Source organism: Aethalodelphis obliquidens, unplaced genomic scaffold, assembly GCF_003676395.1.
Source record: "Aethalodelphis obliquidens isolate GAN/ISIS:26980383/991018 unplaced genomic scaffold, ASM367639v1 scaffold1, whole genome shotgun sequence".
Classification (NCBI taxonomy): domain Eukaryota; kingdom Metazoa; phylum Chordata; class Mammalia; order Artiodactyla; family Delphinidae; genus Aethalodelphis; species Aethalodelphis obliquidens.
The window spans coordinates 54,704,009-54,717,420 of record NW_020837945.1 but is presented as its reverse complement, the minus strand read 5'-3'; the positions used below and the strand labels follow the sequence as shown (position 1 = coordinate 54,717,420).

Here is a 13,412-nt window from a genome sequence, read left to right as displayed (position 1 = left end):
AAGGGTGCCAAGTTATTGGACTGCAAGACTGGATGTGATTCAGCCCAGCTGTGCACACCCCTTTTTTCTCTTTCTGTCAGCTGACACTCTCTCTCTTTCTCTCCATACCACCCTTTTCTCAGTTCCTGGAAAAAGTTACCTCAGGGACTTCTCAGAGGCTGTTTTCTCTGCCTAGAAAGTGCTTTCCTTTGGCATTTGTGGTCCAATCAGCTGTGGGCACAACGGCAGGTTCAGGGACAGAAAGGGTTATAGGGATGACAGGTACAAGACAAAATAAACTTCTCTCCAATTCCAAAAGGAAGCCTCCAGAACCACAAAGAAGTATACGAAATATGATGGAATCTGGGTTCTTGCTCTGAGGCATCTATATGGACCCCGAGCTTCTCAGTGATAGAGACTGTATCTCCTGGTTCTATCTCTGCCCTTCCATTCCCAGCGGCGGCTAAGCACAAAGACTGAAGAATTAGATCCCAGTGTTGGACACCTGGCCTCACCACTCGATGTTTATGTGTCCTTGGGCATGGTTTTGTTTTGTTTTGTTTTGTTCTTTTCTTTTTTTTCTTTATTTTCTTTATTTTTTTAGGCTGTTCCATGTGACATGTGGAATAGTTTCCCAACCAGGGATTGAACCCATACCCCCTGCATTGGGAGCGTGGAATCTTAACCACTGGACCAGCAGGGAAGTCTCTCTTTTCTTTTTTAAAAATTCATCTCTGTGCCTGGTTCCTCATCTGTAAAGTTAGGATCATAGTGGTACCATATTAACTTTAGATTCAATAGTATTAAATCAGATAATTCATCACCCGGCACCATACTTGCATAAAACATTTCAGTTATTAACACAGTGTCTAACACCTGGTATTCCTTTGAACCACTCAACTCAATAAGTACTTCATAGCTGTTCCTTGCATTGAATTGAATGCTGTCCCAATAGGCTCCTATCACTGTGTCCTCACCTCTCTGTAATCTCATTCCCTCCCTTGTAAGAACTATCTGAAGTCAAGATAAGAATGAAAGGAATAATCCAGCTTCTCCATTCTTAGATCCCATAAAATATTTTGAATTGCCAACAGAAGCAGAATGTTTTCTGATGGAATATTCTATTTTCCTGAAAGGCTCTAAAAATATTCATCCACTATACTTAGTAAAAGAAGTCCAGTTTGCAAAGCAAGTGAAAGATGTTATGAATTTCTCTGTTGAGCAGAAGAGTGTCAGTTCATGGGAATTTATTATGTGCAGTTCATGAGGCCCCAGGGTCGTGATGTTGGCATCAAACGTTCGCAAGAATAGCACTGAGAGCAAAGTTGACATCTGTGAGAATGAGTGGGCCCCAGTGCTGCCTTTCTGTTCTTCCAGAAAGATCATAACATATTAATCAGAGCTACTCCTAATTCTTCCTCAGCTGTTGCCCCATCAGTCTGAACATACCATCCTTCAGTCCTCTAGATGGTCTATATGGTGATAATGGAGTGAATTTTAACAGGGTCCTCCCTCCCTCCCTCCCTCCTTCCCTCCCTTCCTTCCTTCCTTCCCTCCTCCCTTTTCCCCTCCCTTCCTTCCTTTCCCCTTTCCTTTATTAATTCATTCTAGAATATGTAAGCCCATCGACCAAGGGCCAGGCTGTAAACCATATTGATCTGATACTTACCCTCGTGAATCTTACAGTCTAGCAAGGAATGTAGACATTGAATGTTAGTAAACTAGAAGTGGCTGTGACAGTGAGAATATATTGGATCCAACCTGGTCTGGAAGCCAAGAGAAAGCCTCCTGGAAGAAATAATTGTCCTCTGAGAACTGAAAGATGACCAACCAGGAGAAACAACTAGGAAGAGAGGGATGTGGGGTTCAGTAGGGTAGTGGGAGAGGGCCATGAGGCCCTGCTGAGCTAGGGAGCACGAGGTCCCCCACGGCCTAAACTGTAGCTGCTCTGGGAACATTCACAGCCCCTCACCCTTATGTGTCTGTACTGGGAAAGATTTTGCTTTCAGGTGAAATCAGAGGCCACCTCCTGGTATGATGTGAGGGGATGATATGCTCCTGTCTGGCTTGGAAAGGATCAGTGATCACCTCCAGCTTGCACACGTGGAGGTCTTGTCTCCAAGAAGTGGAGAAGCTTGTCCCAGACTCAATGCTCCAAGAGGCCGAGTTGGAGTTAAGACCAGGACTTGGTGTCTCTAAAATACGTGCCCCTCCCACAACAGTAAGGTAACTCCCAGAGGCCTTTTTGGTCAATCTTCCCCCCCACCACCCCCCAAAAAATACAGTCTTCACACTGATACCTGAAATTCCTCCACCAGGAAGAGGTTAATACTTTAGAACAAGGTGTGGTTCTTTCCTCGTGGCCCTCTTCCACAAACAAACACTGAACAACCTTTGGAATATTGAAAAATGCTCATGATAAAGAAAAGGGGACCAGACACTTCTTCAAGTTTTGTCCTTACTATTTAAATCATGAATAATTCCATATCTTGAGTTCTTTTATACCTTAAACAAATATATAATAAAAATTTTTTAAAAAGCAAATACTCCTTGGAAGAGGTCAACTATTAAGTCAGTAACACTTAAGAGTGTATATGTTTATCAGGAAGCTTTCATCCTAACAAGAGAAATGAGGGCAGCACATAAATTATGGGCTCCCACCAAAGTTTGAGACACAGAGGCAGATGTTATGGTGCTAAATATAACTGTCATGTTCTTCAGGATTTTACCTTGTGCCAACGCTTCTAAGTTATTATAAAATATTCTGCACTCCCCAAGCCTAGCTCACACTTCCACTGGACATTAGCTCCAAGTCTTCTCTCTGGGTGGAATATCTTCTAACCCCTTGATATAGATTTCACCTTCTCCAGGAAACCTTTGCAGATCTCCTTAGTCAGAAATCATCTATGCCCCTTGTTTTTCCCATACCGTGTAGTGATCTCTCTACTATTAAGCCCTTATTGCATTTGTACTTATCCTAAAGTTAATTAGGCATTCGCCTGCTTCCCCTTCTAAGTTGGGAATACTCAGGCATCACAGCTCATTAATCTGTACATCTCCCACAGGGTCCAGTTAAATGCTGTGTACATAGTAGGGGCTTAATACATGTTTAAAGACTTGAAAGGAAAATATGTTCCTTCTAGCTTGAGTAAATCTTTAGCAGGAATTTCTCCATGGTTGTCCATAATGAAGAGTTCTTCAGCTTAAGCCATTTGCAGGATTGCTTTGGCCCGATGAATTTTCTTTGATAGAAAAAAAAAAGTAACCCAAATGCTCTTTCCTATGATAAGAGTCATAATTTCAAGAGACAGAGCTGCTCATAGGCAAACACTTTGAATTCTGTACTATGTTCTGAGCCAATTAGAAGCAACTGGATTTATGAATTTTTTATTTCCCTGATTGATTTTCTATTTAGTTTCCCCTGAATAAGTACTTAAAAATCTTTCCGTAACATTCACCCTTTTCATTGATTTCTAGCCTTAGAGAACTCACCTTTCAGCAGTCATACAGGCCCTTGGCATTTCTTTTTCTTTTTTTTTTTTTTGCATTCCACTTCTCTTAAAGTAGTTTATTGAAATCCTCTCCAGATAAAAACCTTGAAATCATTAAGCAGATCCCTGTTCAGAGCCACATTAATTCTTCTATTTTTCTCCTTAAAGTAGATGACTGGTAGACAGCTCAGAATAGCAATGAGGTATGGTATTTATCTCTAATACCTCTTCCATGATGAATAACTAACTTAATCAAAATCCCATTACTCGGAACATTTCAATCACGGTAGAATGAGGTCTCTTATTTGGGTCCTGGTTAGTTTAGCGATGGCCTCCTTCCCTGGGGACACTGAGAGCTGCTAAGGCCAGCTGGTGATGGGACCTGAATGTGAACACTGCTCACTGGGAATGTAGGCAAGAGCTTCTTAATTCCTGGCTCAAAATAGCCTGCAAGGTCTGTGCCCACCTCCATTTTCTCCAGGGATTTCATCCCTTGTCCCAAGGATCCTCTCCCTGCCCGAAACACTGCCACAGCTGTCCTGATGGCTTTGGTATCTACACGGAATTGGACTTCGTCAGCAGTCAGAGCTATTTAAGTATGAAGTGCTCAGCCTCTAGGAAACCCTTCCTGGACCACTACCTTGAAACACCAAGAAGCCGTGTTCTTAAACCTCACCACAGTGTCCACCATTGCTTCCCAATTCATAGAGGAAGAGCTGTGGGTCCTAGTGCTGCCTGGGCCCTTGGAGAGCACTGTGCTCAGGGATTTTAGCCCAGGAATCCTATCCTCAAATGAAATCATACATGGATGCCCCATGAGAAAGAACAGAAGGAACAGAGCTGCTCAGACTGAAACAGGTGTATAGACCCCAATCACTCATCATGTCTTGTGCCATGGTTTTATAGATCACAGAATGGACGTCTAAACACATGGCATTTTGAATAAATTAGGTTTGTAGCCCCAGGCTCTTATTCTTACCTGTGACACAGAGTCTCAGCCCCCAGCAAACTCCTCCTTCACAGGCAACTCTTCCCTGAATATTCTTGGAAGTTTCCAGAGAGTTTCTCTGAGTTGCTCATGAATGAAATCATTCAGCTCCCCACATGGGTCTGCTGTGCTGTCTCCACTCTGCTTCCCTCTCTCCCTGCCCTTGCTGCCCTCCTGGGCCCCAGGCAGGACGCTCCTAGATCCCACAGCCACTGCTGCTGCCTTTGCTGGGCACTACGGCCACCCTCCACAGGCACCACTCAGCTATTGCAGTGGACGTGGGGAGACCCTGAGGTTGACCGGCCTCCTTTATGCATCCCTTCTGCTAAAAGGGTACCAATGCAAGCTCATTTCTCAGAGAATCATTCATGAAAATAGCCTTCTCATGTTTGCTCACAGACTTCTTTCTCCAGGTCCTGAATATTGAGTCAGTAGAAGGCTGGGATGAAGACCCATCTGTGTTACTGAGACCTAAAGCTTTGGCCCTGGGTCTGGTGAATTGGCTGGGTTCTGCCCTCAGTGATGAGTTCCCATCTGCTGGCTCTTCAATTTCTCACTCAAATCATTTCTTCCGGCAGTCCCCTGGGTGTGTAGACTCCCAGCGGTGGCTAAGGCTTAGACATAAGCAGGGCCATCTCCTCTGGCCCCATGTCTGGACTCCTCTCTAGTCACCCTTGCCTTTAAACACACAGTAGACAAAAAGTTGTAAGTAACTCAATTTAAACTGATTGATTTTTACTGAAATGAGAGATCAGGGTATTTTGAGAGAAGATGAATTTCTACAGGTAAAAATTTGAAAGTTGTATTCATGGTTATGCATCAATGAGAACATTTAAAATTTTGATCAAGCAAACGAATAATTATGCAGGATCTGAAGACAGCACAAGGATAAAGCTAGTCACTAGGAAATGTGGGGAGAAACCACATACACACACACACACACACACACACACACACACACGCTTCCCTAAACAAGAGAGAAAAGGAGGGACCTTTCTTATTCCCATTTGCTCACTTTAGGATTGCTTTAAGGCTTTGCAACTTGTGAAATAGTAAGAAATATATATATTGGTCTCCCCTGTCCCCCACCCCAGTTCCTGACACAGAGCTCCTGAAACTCTCATAAATGCTGAAGTATAAAAGCATTAGGAGCACCTTTTGTTCCAGTGAGGAGACTGGGTGGGCTCCCAGATGACACTGGTCACCAGAAAGACGCAGCCGTGCTCAGAAGCTTGGAATCTTCAGCCCCACCCCGTAATCTCCAGAGAGGGGAGAGGAGCTGGAAATGGAGTTAATAACTGATTATGCCGACGTGATGAAGCCTCCATAAAAAGCCCCAAAGTATGGGGTTCAGGGAGCTTCTAGGCTGGTGAACACATCCACACACCAGGAGGGTGATGCACCCAACTCCATGGGGACAGAAGGTCCCATGCTCTGCACCCTCCCACGTATCTTGTCCTATGTATCTCTTCATCTGACTGTTCATCCATATCTTTTAGTAAACTGATAAGCATAGTAAGTGTTTCCCTGAGTTCTGTGAGCTACTTGTGAAAATATTGAATCCAAGGGGGAGGAGGTCATGGGAACCTTCAATTTGTAGCCAAGTTGGACAGAAGTTGTGGGTAACCTGGAGACCTACTACTTGTGATCTGACTCTGACGTTGGGGCTGGAGAGGAGTCTTATGGAAGCGGGCTCTTAGCCAGGGGGATCTGATGCTATCTCCAGGTAGACAGTGTCAGAATTGAGTTAAATTGTAGGACACCCAGCTGGCGTGGCAGAATGGCTTGGTGTGGGGAAAACCCACACATCTGGTGTCAGAAGTGTTGTGAGTGTGGTAGTAGTAGTGTGAGGGTAAAGGAGAAACACAGGAGGAGGGCTGGAGGCATTTTCAACCCACAGTGCAAAATGCGGTCCACAGACCAGCCACAGCAGCATCACCTGGGAGCTTATTAGGACTGCAGAGTCTCAGCCCTTACTCTGAGGCTGCTGAACCGGAACCTGCATCTTAGCACTGCCGGAGATGCATAACACTTGAAAGCTGTGAAGCACTGTTCTAGACACTAACGACCACTTACACACATGGAAAATACGTCTCAGATCCTTCCAGACCTCACATGTGGATGCTGTACAGGAAGAAAGAAATCCTGGGGAACTCAAAGAGGACTAAAGAGAAAAGTGTTTGAGAGGAATACTGGGAATGTTCGAGGGGGAAAAAAAAACTTCAAACTTCTCTGTTTTGCCAAAGATTAGCTCTGGGCACCAGCCTTTATAGTTGAAGCCAAGAGAAACACCGTCCAAGTGTATCATTTCGAATAGGAACTGCGAGGTTTTCTCCAACTCCAGGGCTAGGCTGAGATCAGGAACAGCCCGGGACCCCAGCTTCCCCATTCCTGACAGATGTCAGTCCCAGAAGAATTGCTTAAGAAATAGATCACTGGCTTGGCAAGAATAAGCCATGTTCACTGTTGCTTTCCCCTTGAATGGAATCAGCGAATGCTCTGCTGCAAGATTAATTGCCAACCCCCGACAGCAATGTTCAAGACAGGAAGGTGGGGAGAGAAAATCCTCACTTTAGTAGGTAACAGTGATACAACGCAAGCTTCTTTCTGTTTAAAGCTCCTCATGCTAGGGCAGTTGGAGAGCTGCGGAATAGGAGGTAAGTGCGTGGCTTCCAAAACAATGACTTCATATTTGCAGAGGATGGATGAAGGTCAGCAGAACATCTGAAAGTGAGACACATCTTTCTTCTGGGCACTTCCATTCCTAGGCGTATTGTCCTGCTGATGAATTTCTCCCTGGGAAAGCACCAGATAACAGCATTGCAGGAAGGGGGGTGATACCTGCACAGGTGGGTCTTTGCTGCACCTGTCTGGCTCACAACGTCCCGTCAGAGAGAGAAGTGCAGCCATGCACACGCCCTCTGCTCTGGATATGTACCACTGCCCCAGAAGCTTTTCTTTTCCACTCAGAGAATCAGTTTTGGTGACCCAGGAGATCCAAGGCTTGCAGCTAGACACTGTGCTGTGGACACAGGGCCTCTGCTTGGCCAAACCACCGTGTGTGACAACAGAGAATTAGAAGTGGAATCAGGGCAACGCGTCACTTGCCATTCTCAGAGCTCTGGAGACAGGCTGTTATTAATCAAGCCGGCCACATCCATCAGGCTCTTCCCATTTGGCCACGGTTCATAGTCACAGAGGCACAGCCAGGGTCTCCTGATAAATCAAATCCAACAGTTCTATGATAAGGATGACACAGGTGAATGGGGGACAGAAGTGTACAGTCTTAGCCACGTGTCCACAAAATTTAAAAAGTGGAGGAAGGAAATGTCTGCTTAATGCCAACCAAGTGCCAAAGACTTTCCTTCTTTCTTCCCTTCTTCCCTTCTTTCTTTCTTCCTTCCTTCCTTCCTCTCTCTATTTCTCTCTCTCTCATCTCTTTCTCTCCCTCTCTCTCTCTATGTATAAATAATCTTACTTCCACCATAGCCCTGTGTGGAAGGAAGTCAGTATTATCGCTGTGCTCAGCTGAGGAGACTGAACCTCTGAGTAAGAAATGTGCCCAGAGTCACACAGTTTGTAGTTGTGAAGCTAGTATAGAAATTCAGGTCTGGGACAGTGACAGAAATAATTAGAATAGAGAGGAAGATAAAGAGTAAGGAACTGAGTCAGGGACATAGAGAAGATGAAAAGAGAAAGAAGAAAAAAGATAGGGAAAAAAGAATAAGAGGAAAAGGCCAGAAGCAGAAAGCAAACCACCTTCACAGCCAAGTTCCTGCTCTGGGCTCCCAGCTCTGCCACATGCAGCCTGGTGACTTGGGACAAGTCCTATCACCACAGACTCTTCATCTGTGCAATGAGGTCAGGGCCAGGCAGCCAGCTGTGTCACTGGTTTGTTTTCAGGATCAAATAAGACTCTGCGGGCAGTTCTACATAACTGGACGTTTTGTACGAATGGAAGCTCTTCAGATGGCCTTTAGAGGATGGATGAGGCTTGGAAGGCCAGGCCCCCAGGATAAAGGGAATGAGAACCTCCACCAATGGTGAACAGGGCTGTGAGGAACACCCGCCTCAGATGCGGAGTCAACTTGGGTGACAACCTGCAAGTCCTGCTCTGCCCCGAATCAACACCAGCGGTGGAGGTGAGTCTGCTGACATGGGCATCTTCCCCAGGTGCAGATAGCCACTCACCTTCCCACTGAGGTTTCAGACAGTGGAAACCCCTTCTCCCAAATCTGCGTGGGAATCAAGGGTAATTCCCCCCTTTCTTCCTGGGCCAGGAGCATGTCATTGAGCTGTCATCATTCATGGCAGCCCGGGAAGACAGTGAGAAGTGAAAACGTGGTGAATTGGGGGCGTGGGGGGAGGATGGGTGGAGATTTGGGAGGAAGGAAACAGGAAGTTTGGATGCCATTCTCATGCAAAGGATTCACAGGACTCGACTGAGAAATCGAGGCGGGGGTACTGAAGAGGCATTTTTGTGAAATAAGGTCCAGAAAGAAGAAACCAGAGGGCAATAAGTTAGTTGGAAAGCCTTCTCTTGCTCTTTTTTTGTTGAGAGCAGAAAGCCAGAAATGAGAAAGGCTAATTTGGGCAGTTTCTTTGAGGTGAGGACCGTAAAGGAGGAGACCAGGGAACTCCTGGGAGTGTTACCCGGCCTGTCTATTAACGGTGCTCAACTAAAGGTGACCACAAAGCTGTATCCACCTGTTTGATATGTGCCTCAAGGTTTCTGACTTTTTTCTATAGCACTACCAGAAAGGTACTAGAGGACGTTACTGCAGAATGAAGGAGACAAGGCCCGGATCCCGGGATGTGCTCCTGTGAGGTGGAAGCAGAAAGCTCCTCTTTGCAATGTCCCTCCTCCCCTGGGAGGGAGGTGAAGTGGACTGAATGGTGCCCCCAAAGATATGACCACATCCTAAGCCATGGAACCTGTCAGTATCACCTTATGCAGGAAATGGTCCTTGTGGAGAAGGTTAAGTTAAGGGCCTTGAGATGAGGAGATCATCCTGGATTATCCTGGTGGGCCCTAAATGCCATCACAAGTCTCCTTAAGAGAATGAGGAAGAGGGACAGTAAATGGATGCAAAGAAGAGAGGTCAGTGTGAAGACAGAGGTAGAGGTTAGAGTCACGTGGCCTTATGAGAAGGAAGGTCTGGAGTCACCAATACCTGCAGGAGGTGAGGACGGATTCACCCCCAGGGCCTCTGGAGGGAGCTCAGCCCTGCTGATGCCTCGATTTCAGACTGCTGGCCTCCAGACCCGTGAGAGAATACACTTCCATTGTTTCAAGTCACCAAGTTCGCGGTAATTTATTACAGCAACCATTGGAAACTAATGCAGGCTGTAATGGGAAAAATTTCCCAGCAGCAGAAATACCTCCTAGTCTGCTGACTTCCCTCTTCAGGGAAAGTCCAAGACTGGGTCCATTTGCCAGAACAAAACAGCCGTGGAACCATATGCTGAAACATATATATGGAATCTAAAAAAAAAAAAAATGGTCATGAAGAAGCTAGGGGCAGGACGGGAATAGACGCAGACCTACTAGAGAATGGACTTGAGGACACGGGGAGGGGGAAGGGTAAGCTGGGACAAAGTGAGAGAGTGGCATGGACATATATACACTACCAAACGTAAAATAGATAGCTAGTGGGAAGCAGCCGCATGGCGCAGGGAGATCAGCTCGGTGCTTTGTGACCACCTAGAGGGGTGGGATAGGGAGGGTGGGAGGGAGATGCAAGAGGGAAGAGATATGAGGATATATGTGTACTTATAGCTGATCCACTTTGCTATAAAGCAGAAACTAACACACCACTGGAAAGCAATTATACTCCAATAAAGACGTTAAAAAAAATTAAAAAAAAAAAAAACAGCCGTGGAATTGACCGACACCCACTCTGTGCAGACCACCACGCAGAGTTTCAGAGGGAGGGTGACCACACAGCCACGCTTACCACAGGGGTGTTGGCTGAGAGCAGGGGCCAGTGGCCAGAGGTGAATGCCACCCTTCTGGGGATGAGGGATGAAACATAAAACCAGAGGTGTATTTCCAGGGTCTCATCAAATCCCCAGCAGGACTGTGAGTTGGAAATGGAAGCTCAGACTTCAGCCCGAGAGAAAAGTAACTCAGACCTGGGTTTGAAACCCAGCTCCCCCATTCAGTGACCATGTGACCTGTCCCCCTGACTCTAATTTTTTTATCTGTAAAACAGGACTTATGACACCTACCTACAGGCTTGTTGGTGTGAGGTTTAAAGCCCTTCACAGAACGCTCTGCTTCCTGAACGGCCCGGTAAATGGTTCTTGCTATTATTGCTCATGATCCCAGAGCTGCAAGACAGGCCTGTCTGACATGCGAGTCCGAGGATGTCTCATCCTGCAGAGATCAGCCTGTCTGTGCGGAGGTGCTCGTTTCAACTCCCCCCACAACACCGGTCTGGGTGACATGCTGCCTGCTATGCTCAGCACCTACCTCTCTGTGCTCCCCAAACCACAAGGGCTAGAAGCCTGTAAACTATATTTCTTAGACCCCCCTGCCAGCAGAGTTCCAATTTAGATGCTGCCCTTGGGAGGCTTTTGCATGAGAGCAGGAGGTAGAGAGAGAGATTCTTTTTCTGGCTCCAGCCTGGGAGGCAGCTGTCGGTCTAATACCTCCTGCAGGGCAGCGGCTGGTTCCTGCTGGCTTGAGAAGGGCCGCAGGGCTGTGAGTCCCTCGGGCTCAGAGGCAAGTAGGTTCCTACAGGGCCACAGGGACTGACTGCAGTGCGGGATCTCTGGCTAGCACCACTTTCCCACACCCGGTTTTGCTCCTTCCCTGCCGACAACTTGGAAACGTCACACCCTGTATTAAATCGCTCTCTGTTTGGAATACCTACAGTCACTTTCCTTTTCCTGACTGATTCCCTAACCAGTACATCAGTCCTCTACAGAGGCACAGGGGCCAAGGTACAGAGATTTTCGGGGGCGCAGAAGGCCATCTTCACCACGAAATACAGCCTTGTGTTTTCCATTAGAGATAATCCTTAAAATGAAAATATACCCGGGAAAGCTATAATATTGGCTCAAACACCTACAGGGTATCATTGATTATATCAGAGTCTGTCTTTAGAGAAAGTTTTGTAAATGGGGAAGAGTGCAAAATGCAGTAGGGCAGAGAGAGGAAGCTGGGATGAAAGATGCGGAAATGAGAGAGAATCCCTCAAAGTGAGGAAAAAGTATCAGTGGAGAAAAATACAGGTTTGCCCAGGCAGCAACTTATAGCTTGATTCTTTTTTTCATTTTTAGAGTTGTGGTAAAATACACACAACACGGAATTGACCATTTTAATTATTTTCGAGGGCACAGTTGAGTGGCACCAAGCACATTCACATTGTTATACAGCCACCACCACCATCCACCTCCAGAACGTCTACATCTTTCTAAACTGAAACTCCATATCGTTTCACAATAACTCTCCATTCCCCCTACCCCAGCCCCTAGCTACCATCATTTTACCTTGTGTGTCTATGAATTTGTCTCCTCTAGGGACCTTAGGTAAGTGGAATCACACAATATTTGTTCTTTTGTGTCTGGCTTATGCCACTTATCATAGTGTCTTCAAGGTTCATCCATGTTGTAGCACGTGTGTCAGAATGCTGTCCCTTTTTAAGGCTGACTAATATTCCATTGTATGTAAATACGTACCACATTTTGTTTATTTCTCTGTCAATGGACACTTGGGTTGCTGCTACCTTGTGGCTATTGCAAATAATGCTGCTATGAACATTGGTGTACAAATATCTGTTCAACCCCTGCTTTCAACTCTTTTGGGTAGAAAAATTCTACCTAGAAGTAGAATTGTCGGATGACATAGTGATTCTAGATTTAATTTTTTGAAGAACCACCATATTGTTTTCCACAGTGCCTATATCATTTTACATTCCCACCAGCAATGCACAAAGTTTCCAGTTTCTCTACATCCTCTTTAATACCTGTTATTTACTTTTTTTTTCAATAATAGCCATCCTATTGGGTGTGAAGTGGCATCTCATTTTTATTTGCATTTCCCTAATGATTAGTGATGAACATCTGTTCGTGTGCTTATTAGACATTTGTGTATCTTCTTTGGAGAATGGAACTTGACTTTTTACAGGAATTTTAAAAAGGATAAAGAGACTTAAGTCTGTAGGAAGAAAAAAGATGTGACCCCTACCCCTCCTCATATGAGCTTCAGAGACTATGAAAAAAATTTTTTTTGGTGGGAATGTAAATTGATACAGCCACTATGGAGAACAGTTTGGAGGTCCCTTAAAAAAGTAAAAATAGAATTACCATATGACCCAGCAATCCCACTACTGGGCATATACCCAGAGAAAACCATAGTTCAAAAAGACACATGCACCCCAATGTTCATTGCAGCACTATTTACAATAGCCGGGTCATGGAAGCAACCTAAATGCCCATCGACAGATGGATGGATAAAGAAGATGTGGTACATATATACAATGGAATATTACTCAGCCATAAAAAGGAACAAAATTGGGTCATTTGTAGAGACGTGGATGGATCTAGAGACTGTCATACAGAGTGAAGTAAGTCAGAAAGATAAAAACAAGTATCATATATTAACGCATATAAGTGAAATCTAGAAAAATGGTACAGATGAACTGTTTTGCAGGGCAGAAATAGAGACACAGATGTAGAGAACAAACATATGGACACCAAGGGGGGAAAGTGGTGGTGGTATGATGAATTGGGAGATTGGGATTGATATTTATACACTAATATGTATAAAAGGGATAACTAATAAGAACCTACTGTATAAAAAAATAAATAAAATAAAATTCAAAAAAAATGTGTCAGATCACATTCCTTACGTGTATTGGGTGCAAATGAATGCAGAATGAGACTTTTCTGCCTAGCCAAATAAAATTAATCAGAAAGCAGATTCCAGTATAAATTCAAACAAGTTG

The 13,412-nt window shown here is 45.1% G+C and overlaps 1 long non-coding RNA gene across 2 annotated transcripts; it reads right to left on the bottom strand.

Annotated features, from left to right (window-relative positions):
- Positions 1-6,698: 6,698 nt before the first annotated feature.
- Positions 6,699-11,939, bottom strand: LOC113619349 (uncharacterized). Of its 2 annotated transcripts, XR_003432372.1 has the most exons (3): positions 10,690-11,939; positions 9,658-9,943; positions 6,699-7,697 (listed from the first exon to the last, which is right to left on the bottom strand). It is a non-coding gene; the product is annotated as an uncharacterized LOC113619349 (long non-coding RNA). The 2 variants fall into 2 exon arrangements; XR_003432371.1 differs by lacking the exon at positions 10,690-11,939 and having other exon boundaries at positions 9,658-10,008.
- Positions 11,940-13,412: the final 1,473 nt, after the last annotated feature.